Below are 20,709 nucleotides of genomic sequence, written 5' to 3' on the forward strand. Positions count from 1 at the left end.
TACACTGCATATTTATTTGATTTCAGTTTTCACATTTCTTTATTATTAGCAAAAGGTGTATAAATGGGATGTCTTGAAGAACAAAAACACTTAAGTACATTTAAGACATTCAAAAGAGGGATTTCACTATTTACTGTACTTTAGAACAAGTCCGCTGTCATTTAGAACCAAAAAAGGTTATTCTGAAATGAAGCTAAATTACAAATGTTTTATTTTCTCTAAGGCAGTACTGTCAGCCATTCTAGTTGTTTCTTATTTCACTTGCTTTTATTATAGAAAATTGATTTTTTTTTTTTTGGTATATGATCCAAATTTTATTTCAAAAATTGCCTCAGAATGATGATATGATTCATGAACTATATTATAAAGGTATTATTCTATGAATGATGTTAGTTTAGTTTGCCAATGTAGTTTTTTGTTTTCTTTTACATTATGTATATTCTTTGTCAAAAATAATAAACAAATGGGCACTGAAATAATCTAGAATTGTTTTAATTAAATAGAGGAAAACAATAACCTCATTAAAATAATTACTTTACTGGCTGCTGCTGGAGCTGAAAAGCAATTTGAGATTGGAAAAAAAAATCATCATTTTTGAGCATGAGACCCATCAGTTTATTAAAATCCTTGCAACACTGCAGTCTGTGCTGCAGTGTTAATTGGCTTGTCAAACACTTTGTTATAGTTTTCACTGAAAAGGTGCTATATAAATGAAACAATGAGTAATGGCAGAAATACAAATTGAGAACTTACAGAACCCAGAATGCCTTTTTACCAGCTGCACATTTCAGTGTGTATTTGAAAATCAAATTATTGCTGTATTATTTAATCTTCTGAAAAAATTAAACCAATTTTATAAAACTAGTGACTTATACATGCCCATCCCTAACAGTATTTATTTTCTATGTGTTACATGTGATATGAATAACTTTCAGAAACTTCCAAAGGACAATTTTACACATGTAACAAAATGACATGAACAATGTACCTAAATCTGGAAACACAGCAATACAGTAAATGTGTTTTTCACATTTCTCATATTTTATACAACTAGCTTATTCTTATATACATCCATGTATTTACTTTAGTACTAAAAACAGTTGAATACAGCAGGTCAACTCCCTTTAACTGACAAGCTTACCTTTAAATCTCTTGACATTTAAATATAAATATATACGACTTTCTAATATGTAAAATAAACTACATATATAATTCATTAGTTTATGCACATTTATTAAATGTACTCATTTCATTTCAGCATTTATTTTAAAATATTGTCAGAATTAGAACAGTTTTATCTAATGAACCAGAACTAAGCAAGCAGGTAAGAAGATGGATGGATAGACGCAATTTCTCCATGTCTTATGTTTTTGTGTCATTGTATTTGAAGAAAACATGTGAGTTTTGACAACTGTTCCTACATTATTTATACAAAAGGGCCAAGCCATTTCTATAATTAGCCTCACCACTGAGGCCATGTAATAAGATAAGAGAACAATATACATAGTGCTCATGACATATACACAAAATGGAAAAAAATATCAATGCCAGAATAATAATTTGATAGTATATGTATAGAATATGTATATCTGCAATTTACTTATGGATTAAATATTATGGAAACATAAAGAAATGTAAATATGAGCTCAGGAAAGCAATTTAAGTCCCTAAATTTCATTATAGACATACAGTAAACTGGAATTTAGCAGCACTCATAATGTACGTTAACTTTGGCAGGTTCTACAGATCCTTACATTTGAACTACATTCACATTTTCTCTCCCAGATAAACCGTAATTCTTTCTATACCTGATTTAATCAAGACAACAAACTTGCCTTCTGTGCCATTGCCAGTAGCACTGCCTGATTTATCCTTTACCCCTCATTCACTGGTCAAGAATCCTGTCTTCAGTTCAAAAGCACAGAATTACTGGAATGTGTTTCCTGTTTATTATGTATGCTGATTCTTCCGGAAGTAACCTTTTCACAATATTTTAGCCAAATAAATGCATGCATTTTGCATGTTTTGAGCATATAACTGGGTAACAAATTATGCGACACAAGTAACATGAGATTTTTTCTTTTTTCCATGGACATTTTTGACATCATTTGCTATTGTACAACAGTGATCACCACTTGGTTTTGTTACGTACCAATTTTTTTCATTTTGTTCTGTATGAAAATATAAGAATATTTTTTTTCTCAGCCATCACTTCAAACAACATGGGGTAAGTAACAAATAAAAAAAAAACAATTTTTGGGTAAAGTATTCTTTTAATGAAATATCTGAGAAAAACCAAGATCGGTACCCAGCTTGTATAAGTGCACAGTGAAGTGCGTACATAACATCCTGTTATGGCAATTGGTGAACTCAGCACTGCAGAGTACTAAAGAGAATTGCGAATGCAAACAGAAAGGCAAACAGCATTATTAAATATCTTAGTCATTCTACACAATCTTCCCTTTTGTCAAACAGAATTAGGATCATTAGCACTCATACCTGTAGATTAAGAGAGTTTTTGTCCCCAGGTCATGTTACTCAACAGCAACTCAAAGTGACAAATGCATGCTCTGGTACAGTACCCATGCATTATAAGAACATTAGAATACTCTAGACGAGAACAGGCCATTCAGCCCAACAAAGCTCACCAGTCCTATCCACTTTTTTCTTCCAAAAAAAAAAATCCAGTCGAGTTTTGAAAGTCCCTAACATCTTACTGTCTACCACACTACTTGGTAGCTTATTCCAAGTGTCTATTGTTCTTTGTGTAAAGAAAAACTTCCTAATGTTTGTGCGAAATTTACCCTTAACAAGTTTCCAACTGTGTCCCCGTGTTCTTAATTAACTCATTTTAAAATAACAATCTTGATTCACTGTACTGATTCCCTTCATAATTTTAAACACTTCAGTCATGTCACCTCTTAATCTTCTTTTGCTTAAACTGTGTAGGCTCAGCTCTTTTAATCTTTCGTCATAATTCAACCCCTGTAGTCCTGGAATCAGCCTAGTCGCTCTTCTCTGGACCTTTTCTAGTGCTGCTATGTCCTTTTTGTATAAATATATAAATATATTTTTATTTCTGGTGTAGGGAGATAGCGGAATGATTCATGATAGAGAATATCATTAATAAAATAATGTAGTTATGTTTAGTTTTCATTGGATGTCGAAAGAAGAATGAATGAGCACTATGTAGGAATTTTAAAAGAAAAGGAAGACAAAAATATACCACATTGTCAAATAGTGAGAAATGTTCAGATTTGAATAAGGAGGTATATGTCTTTTTGTTGAAAGTGAAGGTGGATATACAACACAATGTTTTAGTTATCAGGGTGGAGGTAAAAAAAAGTAAAAAAGCAATGGAAGCGAACTATACTGTATATAGAATGGATTATGTAAATTTTGTGCAAAAATGTTAAGAGATCTGTTTAATGGAAAATCCAAAATTGCCTGCCTACAATGCACTGAGAGGTTTTCATTTGAACAGAGCAACCAAAAATAGGGAATGCCATATGGTAGCTAATTGCAATATTATGTGCTGTAGGAACTATGGGAATTTGGGTCATAGAGAGATGGAAAGTAAAGAAGAACAGAACTGTTGTTTGTGTGAGGTAAGGGGGAACATATTTAAGAATTTGTTCTTTACAGTTGTAAGATCAAAACATGAGCATGTGAGAGCATGATAAAACAAGACAAAAAGATGTGACATGGATGAAGAAGGACTTGAGCAATAACAAAATGGTGAGAATGTGCTGAGGCTGGACATGTGGTAGGCAGCAAAAGAAGAGTCAGTGAAGGAGTGCCAGACTGATTTAGAGATAGACTGTGAAGTAAAATTTGTAAGGAAAATTGGAGAGTAATGACAGGAGTGATGTGCAAATTCATCCTAATGAAAGTGCTGAATAAAAGCTTTGAAACAATTATAACTTTTGAATATTATAATAGCAACCATAAAAACAGTACACCAAAGAACCTATAAGGAGACTGAATAAAATGGGGGAAAAAATCATAAATTAATCCAGTATTTCAGAAAAAGAGTATGCTTAAGGGTCTAACATGAGACAAGGTTAAGGTTAAATAACGTAAAGGAATTAGTGATTAAAGGATGACAGCTTTTTTTTTTTTTTTTTTCAAAAATCAAGATAAATGAGAAAATCCCCTTGTCACCACTGCTTTTTGCAATCGCCATTGAGCCACTGGCAGTTTACTGTCAAAATACGAGATTAAGGGAATTATCAGAGAAGGACGTGAACAGAAAATTTCTCTATATGCAGATGATATGGTACTGTATATATCAGATCCACAAAATACTGTGCCTGCAGTCCTAACAACGCTAACAGAATTTCAAAAGATTTCTGGTCTCAGAATTAATTTGAATAAAAGTGTGTTCTTTCCATTGAATTCTCAAGCGCACAATTTTAGATAGAACACCTTCCCTTTTATCATAATAGATCAGTTTAAATACCTAGGGGTAAAAATCACAAGTAAACATAAAGCTCTTTGTCAACAAAAGTTTGCCGTCTGTATGGAAAAAATTAAGTTAAGACTTGCACAGATGGTCTCACTTTAGTTGGCAGAATTAACATTATCAAGATGAATATCCTTCCTAAGCTTCTTTTTTATTTCAAAACATTCCAATATACATCAATAAATATTTTTTTAAGAAATTAGATTCAACCATAAACTCATTTATTTGGAATTCAAAACATCCATGTATCCAAAGGGTGACCCTACAAAGACTGAAGGCACAAGGTGGCATGGCACTACCTAACTTTCAATTTTATTACTGGGCAGCAAATATACAAGCTATAAAAACCTGGACATGGATATAAATAGATGAACATACACAGGCTTGGTCTGCAATAGAAATAAAATCCTGCAGTACTTCTTTATATCCCTTGCTTCGTACCTCAATAAGTACGAGTCATCGCCTATCTACTAACAACCCAATTGTGCTTCACTCTCTCTGAATATGGAACCAATGTAGGAAGTATTTTAAGATAGAGAAGCTTTTATCTGTGGCACCTCTGCACCAGAACCACCTTTTTCCACACTCTCAAACGTACAGAGTTTTTAATGTCTGGAAAACTTTCAGGATTAAATCACTTAGAGATCTATACATTGACAATGTCTTTGCATCCTACAAACAATTACACTCCAAATTTAACTTTCCTGCAACACATTTCTTTCACTACCTTCAAATTAGAAACTTCATTAAACAAAACCTGCTCAATTTTCCTCACGTCCCACCTACCTCTATGCTGGAAAAAATATTGATCAGTCTTGGGGACTCAGACAGCATCTCCATAATATATAAAACCATTTTACAGTCCCTCCCTTTCAAAGGTCCAAAAGTACAGTGGGAATAGGATCTCTCACTCAACATCTCAGAAAAGGAGTGGAAGGTAGCAATGCACAGAATTCACTTGAGCATCATTTGAGCAAAGCATATAATTATTCAACTTAAAATTATATATCAAGCACATCTGTCTCATTTAAAATTGTCCAAAATGTTTCCATTGCAAGATCCAACCTGCAAACGTTGCAGTCAAGTTCTAGCCTCACTGGGCCACATGTTTTGGGCGTGTACCAAATTAACATCATTCTGAACAAAAATCTTTAAATGCCTTTCAGACAGCCTTGGTGTCACAATTCCTCCTAATCCATTAACAGCTGTGTTTGGTGTACTTCCAGATGGGCTTAAAGTGGAGAAGGACAAACAAATTGAAATTGCCTTTACTACACTATTGGCACGTAGACTTATCTTGCTCAACTGGAAGAATCCTAACTTTCCTATTCTAAGTCAGTGGGTAACAGATGTTATATACTATTTGAAATTGGAAAAAATCAAATTCTCATTTAGAGGAACTTTTTTCAAAACCTGGCAGGATCTAATCAATAACCCTTTAGAATAAGTATTTAAATTGAAGAAGCAGATTCTCTCCCCTCTTTCTTATTCTATTTATTTTTATTATTTTTTTATTTATCTTTTTACTTATTTTTACGAGTTTAATGTTTTACTCTGCTGGCCTTGCTCTCTTTCTTATGGGTGGGGGTTGATTTGTTATTGTTAAACTTGACTTGCTTGTATAGAATGTTATTTGATTTTAATAAAAATCGATAAAGTGCAAAAAAAAAAGAAAATCATGGAAGACTTAGCATGATCAAGTAAATTATAAACTCAGAAAAAAGTGGCCATCCATCAACAAAAACCAATTCAGTTTGTTTTAAATGGAATTAATGATTCCATTAAGAAACGGCAAATTCTTTGGTTGCTTACTTGAAAATCTACTTTCCCAGTGACCTTAGTTATCTTCTTTTTTCAGGTTTGGCTTTCATTTAGCTACCTAAAAGATTTTTTTATTTTGTTCTGGTCTACTAAACCCTCATACTAACTCAATTAAACAAGAGCTGGGATTTTTTGGATATTATATCTATTATTAGGGTTTCATTAAAAAATTATGCTCTATAATTTCATCCCATTTAACGGCTTAAGTGTTAGCAAGAATTAATGACCTATGAAAAGGTTTGCCAGTTATAATTATATTTCCACCACAATATCAAAGACAAAAAGGGTATGTTAATGATTAAGAAGGGCAGTATCTTGGTCAAACATTATAGGTTGGAACTGAACATCTCTACCTCCCCTTCCTAGCATATAAGAAAGTGGCCAGAGGTTTTTTCCTAAAATAATACGTTAGGTGAAGTAGGTTAAGAGAGAGTGCCAAGCCCTTTGTAGTTCCAATGCCAAAATTCACAGTAGAGTCTAAGCTAAGTGCCATCATGACAGTAAAAATTAGAAACTGACCAATAGCTCCTGCTAAACAAAAAAGTAGAACTACACAGACCACCAGTGATTTAAAAAAATATATTTTAAATAATATAATCAATATATATCAGGAGATGGAAGAACAGGACTTCAAAAGTGATAACCAAAGCCAAAACACTAAGCAAAAATGAAAGTAAAAACATTCTGTCACTAACTTTTTATTTTTCACTGTATAGCACTACAAAGTTTGTTTTACAAAGAATCCATGGAGCACAATGACATAATATGTCACGTGACTGGCAACAAGCATAGCTACTGTAAACAAAACGACAGTGGCCATGCAATGACAGTACAAAAACACAAAATGACATTGCCAGAATAATGATTAAAGAAATAACCAATAAGAAATAAACATACTGATATTGCAGAGATAAAATTGTGATGACAGGCCTTTGATACACAATGAAATAGATGTTTTGAATATTGAATGCCATTGTAGACTACTCTGGGGCTTTTTTTTTTTAATATTTGGCTTAAAAAGAATATTTAGCCACTTGGAATAACAACTTCAATGTAAATTCTTTGCTTAAAACTTTTATTAATATTGTTGCATTTTACATAAAATAACAACAACCACAGCGATAATAATGATAATACTCCAACTGGAGTAGCATTTGAGACAGAGATGAAGCAAAATAAAACAATCTACATGATGTTAAATTCATTGCCAAAAGACTAATTTATTTCACAGTTAAAATTTAAGCACTTCCCAAATGGGTGTCCATTAAAACTTTGATTAAAACTTGGCAAATATCATCTTTAGGTGTCCACTATCTATGAATCCATTGAAGATACCATTTACACTCATGTCTGAATTGTTAAAAAGTTATCTGTATCTGGCTTCTCATTGGAAAAACCCAAAGACATCATGCATCAAGTGTATGGTGATACTGCTTTCTCTGTACATGCTGGCATGAGTCAATATTTAAAGATGAATATTTTCCATTATTTGATTATACTGAGTTTTGTTATTATATTGGGTGTGGCAGTTTACTTCAGAGATTGAAATTAAATTGTTATGTTTATGGGGCAGCTGTGATAAGATTATAATTATGCTGTGAATGTCACCTTAAGCTGCTGGTTAGGCTGATAGTTCAGGTACAGATCTCCATTAATAAATAGCCCATAACAATGTATCACTCAAAAAAATCCGGTATGAAATTTTTAACTGTTTTACCATCTGTCACCTGGCTAGGGTTCAAATTCATGTTATATGTCTTCTCTTTGTTTATTTTTGTTTCTTTTGTATATATTAAGATTATTTGTGTTTATTTTCCATTGCTTGTGTTTAAGTTTCAATGCCTTGGCCATTTTCCATGTGTTTTGGGGGTAGCCTCCCAGGGACTGCAGCCTTCTGCCAATCACCACCAGGAACTGCCCTCCACCAAATACACTGGAGGGTCTTCCGTGGTTCCTGATGTTTCATTGTGAATGCGGTCTACAGTGGATGAGTTATTGTGTTTTGTTATGCCTTTTGCATTTCTTGGGAATTTCTTGATTTGCTTGCTCTGTTTTGACCTTCACCATTGAATTGTATTTTTGGAATTTGTTTGCAATGGATTGCCCCTGCATTTTAGGGCAATTCCTTTGCTTGCATGGAGCATCATTGTATTGAAAGAAGTCTGTCAAAATAAACTTTTATTTTCTAAAGATTATTCTAAAGTTTATTGGAGGTACTTTTGGAAATTTTAGGGCCTATGTGCTTTGGAATTCTAAGTATCATGACAGAATCACTCTAGGATGGGAGAATTCTCCCCTCCCAACTTTAGGATTGGCAGGCAACTGTCCCAATGTAGCTGGTTCTTCTCCCAGTGGGCTGTACCTTGTACACTTTTGAAGAGAGGCATCATAACTGCATGTGCAAACCACAGCGCCTGGTTGTTGTTGATCCTGAGAAGCTGAAGTTCTTCTCTGAATTCCTCCATTATTGCCGAGTTCGAGTGAGGGTACCAGCTTTGTGGTCTAACCTAATTTCAGCTATTTGTACTGTTTATTCCATTCATTTGATTACTACCTAGAGCTTTTGACCATAGGTGAAGGTTGGGATGTAACTTGGCCAGTAACTCCCTCTTTACTAGTATGATCTGGCACTAGATACATTAATCTATTGCTTGTTTGCCTCATATGACCATCTGTGTGGGGCTACACAAATAGTCAAGCATGGGTCAAAAGAGCCATCAACTAACTGCCATGTGGTTCTTTCCTGCAGAAATCTATAAAACAGGTTGTGCCATGATTCTGGAAAAAATCTCTGACCTCTTTTGTGAAATATGGAACTTGGAACTGTGTCAAAAGAACTGAAACACCCTTTTATAGTCCGCTTTTCAGGCAGAATGGCAATCTTCAATCATGAGGCAGCAACATGGGAATCACTGTTTTGTCAGTGGCAGGCAAAACACTTGACTATGTCCTGCTAAGTCACCTATAAGACTGGACTTAGTCCCAGAGAAAGCCAGTGCAGATTAAGAACATATAGATCGACAATTATTCTGAAATTTGCTGCTCATCCGTTTCACAAAAACTGGTAGGAGACATTGAGAGGGAGATCTGTTTATCACATTTATTGATCTGGCCAAAGCTTTTGACAGTCTACCAGCTATCATGAGAGATTCATTACTATTGCCTGTTAGCTTCATGATGGCATGATGGGCTGTGTTGAGGATGATTGTCAAACATTTGATGCCTTTCTAGTTACTAACATTGTGAAATTAGGGTGTGTTTTTGAACAAAACCTGTTCAGTATGATTCTCACAGACCGGTTGACAGATATCTTTCAGTCTGTACCGATGATGGCTCTATATCAAGTATAAAACATGCTGTTCAACCTTACACATTAAAAGCCTGTCACTAAGTTGAAAGAGGCAATCATCAGCGAGCTGCCGTTTGGTAATGACTGTGCTCTGAATTCCATCTCAGAAATGCTCATGTGGTGACTTTGGTCTCACTATCAGTACCAAAAGTCAGATGTCATGGTTCATTCCGCTTCTGACAAAGCATATGAGGCCAACCTCAATATCAAAAGTCAGAGGCTTCAAGCTGTTGATGGCTTTAAATACCTGGGAAAGACACAAGCTGGATCAGTCAATATTGAGGTCAATACTAGAATGGCTAAAGCCAGAACCACTTTTGGCAGACAACGCAAGAATGTATGAGACCACAGAAGAAACCACTTAAACACAAGGCTGGAAATGTATTGTGCTATGGTATTTTACAATCCCTCTGTATGCCTGTGAGGCAAGTACAGTTTAAAGTACACATAACAGACAAATCACTTTCCTGTGAATTGTTTGTGCAAGATGCTTCAAATCAGATGGCAGAACAGGTGTTAAATGGGCAGAATTAATGGGCATTAACACTCTGCTTAAGTCCGCTGGCCCAGACATGGTTGCATGTCCAATAGACTAAAAAAAATAAAAGCTCTTTTCCTTCATGTTTTTCTTATATTTTTCTGAAGATACATGCAATAGAGCAGTGGTCCCCAACCACCGGTCCACGACCCACTACCGGGCCGCAGCCGTCTGACAGCCGGGCCGCGAGAGAACTGCCAGCAACGGAGACTCACTCAGACTTTTCAGAACGTTTGGCAGGCGGGGCTTTGCAGCAGCACAGAGAGAGGAGAGAGACCGAGGTGAGAGAGTATTACAACAAAGTATTTTTATGGTCCTGACAGTTTCCCCATATGACACGAGACTATAGAAATCTCGTTACTATGAAGTACATTCAGCAGATGCTTTCATTACAACGAAGTGACCTTGAAATGCTTGAATGAATCATCCACAGAGCAGTTAGATCTGTGGTCGCAGCTCAGTTGTACACATTTACACAACGATCCCCAAACAGAAACATTGTAAAAAAAACATTCTTTCTTCGAACTTTCCTCGTACTGTTTTTTTTTTTTGATGTTTTTGTTTTCTGTGGTTTTCAGTGATACCTTTTGCTTATTGCTTGTCAACATTTGAAAAACATCCATTGGAATTTAACTCATTGTCACCCTCGTATAGAAACGGCAGACACGAAAAAAACGATAACAGTGTTAATGTTTGTGATATGCAATCTGTTGGAATGGCAAATGCAAAGCATATGTCTTTGTTATATGCAAAAAAAGAAGAAAAATCTCGGGTTGCAAATGTATGCGAACTGCTTAATAACTTAATAACAATAGAAATGTTATGTAAATTGTGTATAAAACTGCCCCTCCCCCCCCCCGACCGGTCCGTGGAAAAATTTGCATCTAATAAAGTGGTCCTTGCTGTCAAAAAGGTTGGGGACCACTGCAATAGAGTATTTATGTCATTACCATAGGATTTATATTAGTAATGTCAAATAGTCTACCTACCGATCTCATCACCTAAACATTTTTTGCAAAATACAGTTTGTAGGAAAATGAGCACAAGTGTGGTTACTTTCCAAGAAGTAAAGCATGGAAATGACTTAATTGTTTACAGTATGTAAATAGGAAAGGCTACCATACAGCACATATTAAATTGTAGGTCAAGTTGACAATGTTTCATTTATAAGCCAGATGATTAGGTGTATACAATTATAACTATTATTACTTATAAAGTGTGATATGTATCATATAAACAATTATAATATGCCCTTATTTGGAAGGATTCATTGGATAAAGATGTCTGATGAATTCACAGAAACAATAATAATAATTCCCTTATGTAGTGAATAGGAAATAAGGCTCTTTAAATATAAACATGGATTCAAAATTCAACGTTAAAAAAGTAAAAGTAAAAATACAATCCATAGTGAACAGAAAGTTCTTCCAGTTTTTGATCTAGAATACAGAGAGACTCAGATTACCTGATTTTTATTTACCTATGATGTGACGAAAGATTTCCTTTTTTCTTATTTTATTACTGCTAAGAGAGACATCATGGCAGCACGATACAAATTAACTGGTAGTGACATTTGGAGCAAAATGGCTTTAGTGAAAACCTATAACCATTCAGCGCAAAGTAATACATTCTATATATCCATACATTTAAATATAATTGGAAAGCATTTTTTATTTAAAAATATTATTTTAAAGTGATGATATTTAATACATTACACACCATTACTAGAGTTCTTAAACAATGGCTAATTTTTGAAAGGCACAGTAACGAATATTACTTTAATATTGTTTTTAAAATGTTGCTAAATAGGATCAACTTGTTTTTGACCATTTTAATGTGAACTAAAGATATATGTTAACAAAGCAGCTTCCATGATTTTAAAAAGTTATGCATTACTTACCACATTTTGATCAGAAATATATTGATCTCTACAATTTGAATTTAAATAATAATTTGGTAATATTTTATAATTTTATTCTTAAATTGGTTAAATACATTTTCTTTAATCTGCAAATAAGTATGTGTTTTTCTGTCTGAAGACTACCACTATAATTGCAATTCTCCCATCTTCAGTGCACTTTTAATGCAATTGAAATCCATGTTTCCAAAATTTTTATTTTATTTTTTTTAAATAAGTGAGGGTTATTATACAATTATAACTGTCATGTTACTTATGTTTAAGTGCTAATGACTAACAGCAGAGATGCAGTCTGTACAGTTAATCAGCAGCTCTAGTCAGGATATGCTAAACTGAAGTAGTGAGTCTTCAGCCGGGATTTAAAAGCTGAGACCGAAGTGGCATCTCTTATAGTAGCAGGCAGACCATTCCACAGTTTAGGGGCCCTGTAACTAAAAGCTCGACCTCCCACTGTTATTTTATTAATCCTTGGAATCATAAGCAGACCGGCATCTTGAGATCTTAATGTGCGCTCAGGTTTGTAAGTCATGATAAGTTCAGACAAGTAAGCCGGACCTCGACCATTTAATGCTTTATATGTTAAAAGAAGGATTTTGAAATCTGCCCTAAACTTAACCGGGAGCCAGTGTAAGGATTTAAGAACTGGAGTTATGTGTTCGTATTTTCTTGTTCTTGTAATAATTCTTGCAGCCGCATTTTGGATTAACTGGAGGCTGTATAAAGAACAGTTTGAACATCCAGTGAACACCGCATTGCAGTAGTCAGTCATACTAGAGATAAATGCATGAATTATTTTCTCAGAATCCTGTTTATTTAAAAAGCGCCTTAATTTCCTAACATTTTTAAGATGGAAGAAACATGTTTTGGACAACTTTGTAATATGCGCTTTAAATGACATGCTAGAGTCAAAGATAACTCCTAGATTGCGGGCTGATTCAGTAAAATTGACTGGGATTCCAACTGAGTTAAATGATGACAAAATATTGTTGTGATCAGCATCATTCCCTCCAACAATTAACATCTCTGTTTTATCTGTATTCAAAGACAAGTAGTTCTCATTCATCCACTCCTTTAATTCGCTAACACAACTAATTAAAGACAACATTGGAGAAACTTCGTTTGATTTAAATGAAAGGTATAACTGGGTGTCATCTGCATACGAGTGAAAATTAACATTGTTTCCTAATGAGAGATCCCAGTGGAAGCATGTACAGTGAAAACAGTAAAGGTCCCAGTACTGAGCCCTGCGGGACACCATATTGAACTTCTGTGTATAATGATGGAGTACTGTCAGCACATTTCTGTACATATTGGAATCGATTTGATAAGTAAGAACTAAACCAAGCGAGAACGGTGCCTGTAAGCCCAACATCATTTTCTAGCCTGTGCAGTAAAATTGAATGGTCGATGATGTCAAATGCTGCACTTAAGTCCAACAACATAATTACAGTGGAGTTTCCTTCATCAGAGGATATCAGAATGTCATTTACAACCCGTGTTAGTGCCGTTTCTGTACTATGACCAGTGTGAAAATCAGACTGGAATTTCTCAAATAAATTGTAATGCGTAAGGTGTGTCTGAAGCTGACTGGCGACTACTTTTTCTAGTATTTTAGAGAGAAACGGTAAATTTGAAATAGGCCTATAATTATTTAGTATATGTGGATCAAGGTCTGACTTTTTAAGTAATGGTTTAATTACTGACACTTTTAGTGTATCAGGTACTGTGCCATGCAATAATGAACTATTGATAATGTTTAGGATACGCGCTGCAAGAACATCCATTGCACTTTTTACTAGTTTTGTTGGCACTGGATCTAGGGAACAAGTAGTGGGCTTCATTTTAGAAATTAAACTTAAGACTTCCTGCTCAGCTACAGGATTAAAATTACTAAAGTGCTGAATACAATGTGAGACAGGGTCTGCTAAGCTAATATGTGGTTTGTAGTGTGATGCAGAGATCTGGGATCTTATATTTTTAATTTTCTCATTGAAGAAGTTCATAAAGTCTGTACTGCTAATGTCTGTTGGTATTTTGCACTGTTGATCTGAATTTCCATTTGTTAATTTAGCCACTGTTCTAAACAGTACCCAAGGATTTTTATTATTGCTATCTATTAATGTAGAATAATATTCTGACCGAGCTTTAAAGAGGGCTTTTTTATATTTATTAACACTCTCTGTCCATGCAATTTGAAAGACATGTAGCTTTGTTGTTCTCCATCTGCGCTCCAGTTTTTGACACTCTAATTTAAGAGCTTGAGTGTTTTCATTAAACCAGGGAGAGTTTCTATGTGCTTTGATCACTTTTGTTTTAAGGGGAGCCACTGTGTCCAGAGCATCTCTCAAGGTCACATTATAATGTGATGTTAGCTGATCTAAATTGTAGTCCACGTTTACATTTGATGTTAACTGATCTAAATAGTTTTCCGCAATTACACTCGACTTACTCAAAGTATCTATAAATTTTGAAGCAGAATTACAATCTAGATGTCGCACTGTCTTTGTTTTAATCTGGGAGTGTGTTGTCAAGGGCAGGACTAAATCAAATGTAATTAAGTAGTGATCGGAAATAACTTCATTTAATGGAGTAATAATTAAATTTTGAATTTCAACTTTGTAAGTTATAATTAAATCTAATGTGTGGTTATGATTATGAGTTGGACCTTTGACATTCTGACAAAATCCTATTGAATTTAACAAATAAGTAAAACATTTGCTAAAAGTGTCAGTTTCCACATCAATGTGTACATTAAAATCCCCCATCAGTACTACGTGATCATAATTTATAGCCAAGTCAGATAAAAGGTTGCTAAATTCATACATGAACAATGAATATGGCCCTGGTGGTCTGTAGACTAGCACTATAATTGTGTTGGAATCTGTTTTAATATTTAAAATGAATGCTTCAAAGGATGTAAAGTTGCCTAAATTTTTAGAAGTGATTTGCATTTTGGTACAATGAATTATTCCAAGGCCCCCTCCTCGACCTGAATCTCTAGACTTATGAAGGAACGAGTATCCATCTGGTGACGCCTCAGCTAGGGGACAGTGTCACATTTACTAAGCCAGGTTTCGGTGAGAAGACACAGATCAGATTTTGTACTTAATATAATATCATTTACCAAAACAGCTTTAGTGCCAAGAGAGCGAATGTTCAATAAGCAGCATTTAAAACTGTATGTTTCTTTATGAATTGGTGATATACTTTTTGTTTTAATTTGTAGTAAATTTCTATTACAGGTGCCCCTGGTGGAGGGTCTGGTTTTATCCCTTGGTCTAATTATACACCTTATTTTTTGGTTATCAATTAATTTAAGGTTTGTATCAAGACTAAATTTACTGGATGCCCCAAAGACAAGGATTATGGGTAACAGCTTCAGGAAAGTAACAGATGGGATAAACAACAGCCTGTGATTTAAGATCACATGACTGTGGCCTGGATGGTGCTCTAATCAGTCAACCAGGCAGTTTTGCTGCCATATTTTGGGATAATACATAAGATCCCCTCCAGTTAGGATGAAGACCATCTCTTCTGAAAAATCCAGGCCTTTCCCAAAAATCATCCCAATTGTTCACAAACGCTATGCTTTTGTTTGCACACCAGGTTTCTAGCCAGCAGTGAAGGGAATGCAATCTGCTATAAATCACATCCCCTCCATATAATCTTGGTAAGGGGCCAGATACAACTAAATTCCAACATTTTCTTTTAGCTTTGATGCAAAGAGAGATGAAGTTCCTCTTTAATACCTCAGATTGCTGTAAATAAATATCATTAGTGCCGACATGCAGCAATAAGGTAGATACTTCATCGTCGGCGACACGGTCCAATGCGGCCTCTATGCCAGAAATCTTGGCCCCTGCGAGGCACTTAACATTAACTGCTGGTTTAACACAGTTTGGAATTCTAACATTCCGCACTATGGAATCGCCAATTATGAGCACTTCCTTATTCTCAGTTTCCACAGGCGCGCTGCGGAGTGCTGAGAATCTGTTCTGGGTCCGAATTGGTGACCTGGGTGCTGGAGGACTACATTTTGGATTCTTAGACCCCCGTCTTACTGTTACCCACTCGCCCTGTGGCTGAATTGGTGCTGCTGACTTCGGCCGTGCACTGACTACAGTGGGACCAGGAGAGACTGAAGCCGAATCAGAAGTAGCCGAATTGTCTAAACAAACCGAGTCGATCCAATTTTCGGTTTGCCTAATCGCTATCAGATTCCTAACGCGGTCCTCCAATTCGCGTATTTTCCCGCGTATTTTAACTCTAAATTAACTAAACACTTTTGGCAGGTGAAGCTGTCTACAATGTCGGCCGGAAAACCTGAACTGTACATGCTGCAGGACACACAACATATAAACGTGCCCTCAACGGGCAGAGAGCAGATAGAACTTACGTTTAGTATTGATGTCATCTTCTCCGTTTTCTGTAGTTTACTTAAGTGCTTTCTGCTTCAGAGACCGTCGGCTTCAAGTTTCTCACTGCCGGTTATTTTTTCTGGTCAGCTGCCGGCTTTACTTCAGATGAACTTGCTCGGGTGTTTGAGAAGGGCTACGTGCCTGTGGGAGACGCCGCTGCTCTGTGCTTCTGCTCGGTGCTTCCGCTCGCTGCTACGCTCGTGCTTCCGCCTGAGTGAGAGAGAGAGAGAGAAAATCAGTGTGGATCAGAATGAACTGACCGAAAAAAAAAATATGTCCATTTTAAAGCAGCAAAGGTTTTTATTTAAGAAAAAATGCCTTCTGCATTTCTAAAGCATGTTTGTGATAATAAACGTAAACTGTAAATAATACATTTCATCACAGATTCTCGGTACTGTTTTCTTTAGATAAGGGTGTGTTTCCTGTTCACTTGTCTGCTCACACTGGCCACCATGGTTAGATTTTTGACATTTACAATACAATACAATACAATTTATTTTTGTATAGCCCAAAATCACACAAGAAGTGCTGCAATGGGCTTTTACAGGCCCTGCCTTTTGAGAGCCCCCAGGCTTGAATCTTTTAGAAGACAAGGAAAAACTCCCAAAAAAAACCCTTGTAGGGAAAAAATGGAAGAAACCTTGGGAAACAGAGACCCCTTTCCATGTAGGTTGGGCATGCAATGGGTGTCCAAAAAAAGGGGGTCAATACAATGCACAGAACAGAATACAAGCAATTCTCAATATAATAGTGCAGTAGAAATATTACAAGTACAGAGCAGAATTCAACAGTAGATGATATTACATAATACGATTTGGATTTGTTCAGAGTCCTGGGGCCTCATGCATAACGCCGTGCGTAGAATTCGCACTATAACATGACGTAAGCACAAAAGCTGAAATGTGCTTACGCACAGAAAAATCCAGATGCAGGAATCTGTGCGTACGCAAACTTCCATGTTCTTCTGCTACATAAATCCCAATCAGCGTGAAAAGAAACGCTCGTGCACGTGCCTCCTGTCCCGCCCCAACTCCTCCCAGAATTACGCCTCTATGAATATGCAGATCAATATAAATAGCCCTTAAGCTCAGCTATCTGTGAAAAGACAATGGGAAAAGCACGGGGGAAAATATAAGAATTTCAGTGAATACCAAGTGGAGGCAAGGAAAAACTTACTATTTGTTGGTTTAAACAGTTATATAAGCAACAAAAGGAAGTTGATTGAGTGACAGAGTGTTCGAGAAACTCGAAAGCTCAAGTTCACAAAGTTGCACAGTACCCGAAATAAAAAAGTTGTCATATATCCAAGTCGCCGTGAAAAGGCAAGTCATAGCCCACCGTCTGAGTATCATATGAAAGCTTATTAGGGTACAGAGAAAAAAAAATAGGCACACAGTGGGAAAAAAGAACGAAATGTCAACTTTAATCTCGAAATTTCCACTTTAATCACAGTTTATTTTGTCATTAAAGTAGAGCATCATAAACTTCATCTTAACATCGGTTAATTTACTAGTTTCTCAGATCCCATCATAACTAAAGTAACATGTTAAATGCTTTGTTTTGGCTATTAGAAATAAACTGGATGCATTAGGATTAAAAGTCAAAACGGAGGTAAAAAGCTTAGGGGTAACTGTTGACTGTAATCTAAATTTTAAATCACATATTAATCAGATCACTAGGACAGCATTTTTTCACTTAAGAAACATAGCAAAAGTTAGACCTCTTATATCATTGAAAGATGCTGAGAAATTAGTTCACGCGTTTGTTTTCAGTCGACTAGATTACTGTAACACACTCCTCTCAGGACTACCCAAAAAAGACATAAATCGTTTGCAACTAGTGCAGAATGCAGCTGCTAGAATCCTAACCAGGAAAAGAAAATCCGAGCACATCTCTCCAGTTTTGATGTCACTACACTGGTTACCTGTGTCATTCAGGATTGACTTTAAAATTCTGCTTATGGTTTATAAAGCCTTAAATAATCTCGCCCCATCTTATATATCGGAATGTCTGACGTCTTATATTCCAAATCGTAACCTCAGATCCTCAACTGAGTGTCTCCTTAGAATTCCAAGAGCAAAAGTTAAAAGAAGTGGTGAGGCGGCCTTCAGCTGTTATGCACCTAAAATCTGGAATAGCCTGCCAGTAGGAATTCACCAGGCTAATACAGTGGAGCACTTTAAAAAACTGCTGAAAACACATTACTTTAACATGGCCTTTTCATAACTTTACTGTAATTTAAATCCTGATACTCTGTATATCCAATTCACTATAATAACTGTTCATGGTGGCTCTAAAATACTATTATTACTATTAAATTACTAACCCCTACTCTCTCTTCTGTTTCCTTTTCCGGTGTCCTTTTGGTGGTGGCGCAACCACCATCTACTCAAAGCACCATGATGTTCCAACAATGGTGGATGGATTAAAAGCCAGAAGTCTGTATGACCATCAGCATCAAGTGACTCCGTGAGAACCCTAACTACAAAGAGGACTATTTCATTTATGTTAGATAGAATGCCCAGAGGGGACTGGGCGGTCTCGTGGTCTGGAACCCCTACAGATTTTATTTTTTTCTCCAGCTTTCTGGAGTTTTTTTTTTTGTTTTTTCTGTCCACCCTGGCCATCGGACCTTACTCCTTTTCTGTGTTAACTAATGTTGTCTTATTTTAATTTCTTATTTTGTCTTTTATTTTTCTTTTCTTCATTATGTAAAGCACTTTGAGCTACTTTTTGTATGAAAATGTGCTATATAAATAAGTGTTGTTGTTGTTGTTGTTGTATTTGATCTTCTTTGTGCTCTGTGTGTGAATCACTACGTGGTTCTTAAACCGGCTTTCTCCTCCTCCGACAGGACACAGAATTCATTACATTCATGACATAACAGCTGTCTGAATAATTAAAATACTGAGATGTATACATGATATCTTTTTCATGATGATAGGAATGAAAGCATGTTATTAAACATGGGAACACGGTGGCGGTACTGTCTCTTTCAAACGTACTAACCTCTAATTCCTGTCCTTCCTTTTCTTTCTCCAAATACCCAATCGCCACACAATCAGCTCTGTAATAGACGTTAAGCCATCTGTAAGCTTAGAACGCCGATTCTTCAAAACTTTTAAGGAACATTGAAATATCTTCGTAGTACATGTTTAATTATTCTATCCATCTATCCTTCCAGCATACAGCAATCAATCAGGACCAATCTGTGAACTAGCTAGTGCTGCGGCACCGTGTCTCACATGTTTAATTATTAACAATACAGATTATTAAAATGAAGTTAGTTTTATCTGTATAATATAATCAACATATTTTGCTGCATTTCATCTTAAAAAGGATATCGTCATCATATGTAAATACGCACTTTATAAAGTGGCGCAGGTTGTGCAATATTATAACTGAAGTGCAAGTTTATAGTGAGGTAATTGTACTTATAAGTACAAACAGTTCTACAAGGAGCACTTGATGGGCTGATTGACTGTGTTTAAAGTTCTTGGGATGAAACTGTTTCTGAACCGTGAGTTGATATAAATACTCCGAGTGGTGCAGTGAGAGTAATATGGAAAAAGATGATCCGTGGCAACCCTTACCGGGAGCAGCTGAAAGAAGAAAAAGAACGTGCAGTGACAGTAACAACGCTAAAGCAGTTATGGTATTTGGAATACTATGGCTATTCCCTGGACCATTATATTGTTACAGATTAATTACAATCAGATGCATTACACTAATAAACAATATGCGGTTAATTTCAGTGTATTTATAAAGCCGCGTCAGGGATGTTGATCTGAAAAAGAAAGATAAACCACACAGGAACAGTAGCACTGCTTTGACGCTGGGTGCCGCCAGTCTGCAAAACCGAGTGGAGAACTTGCGTACGACAGGGTATGAGGTACCGTGCAAAAGTGTGTATCTTTACGCCAAGTTTAGGTTTTATACATTGCGATTTGAACGTGGAAACATTCTTACGCAACATTTATGTGCGTACGCACCGTTTATACATGAGACCCCTGGAGACCTCGGCCATCAAGCTGCTTCCTTCCACTTTGCCATTCCACAGCTGAGTCAGCGCTGGCCCAGCCAATCTGATGAAATGACCCCTCTAACCGACAATCCCTGCAAATCCTCCAAATGAGATGACTTTACCTTAGGCAGGCAAAACAACTTGGTGGGCACCAAGTGCCACATTTGAGTACTGAG

This window comes from Erpetoichthys calabaricus, chromosome 10 (genome assembly GCF_900747795.2).
Source record: "Erpetoichthys calabaricus chromosome 10, fErpCal1.3, whole genome shotgun sequence".
Taxonomy (NCBI): domain Eukaryota; kingdom Metazoa; phylum Chordata; class Cladistia; order Polypteriformes; family Polypteridae; genus Erpetoichthys; species Erpetoichthys calabaricus.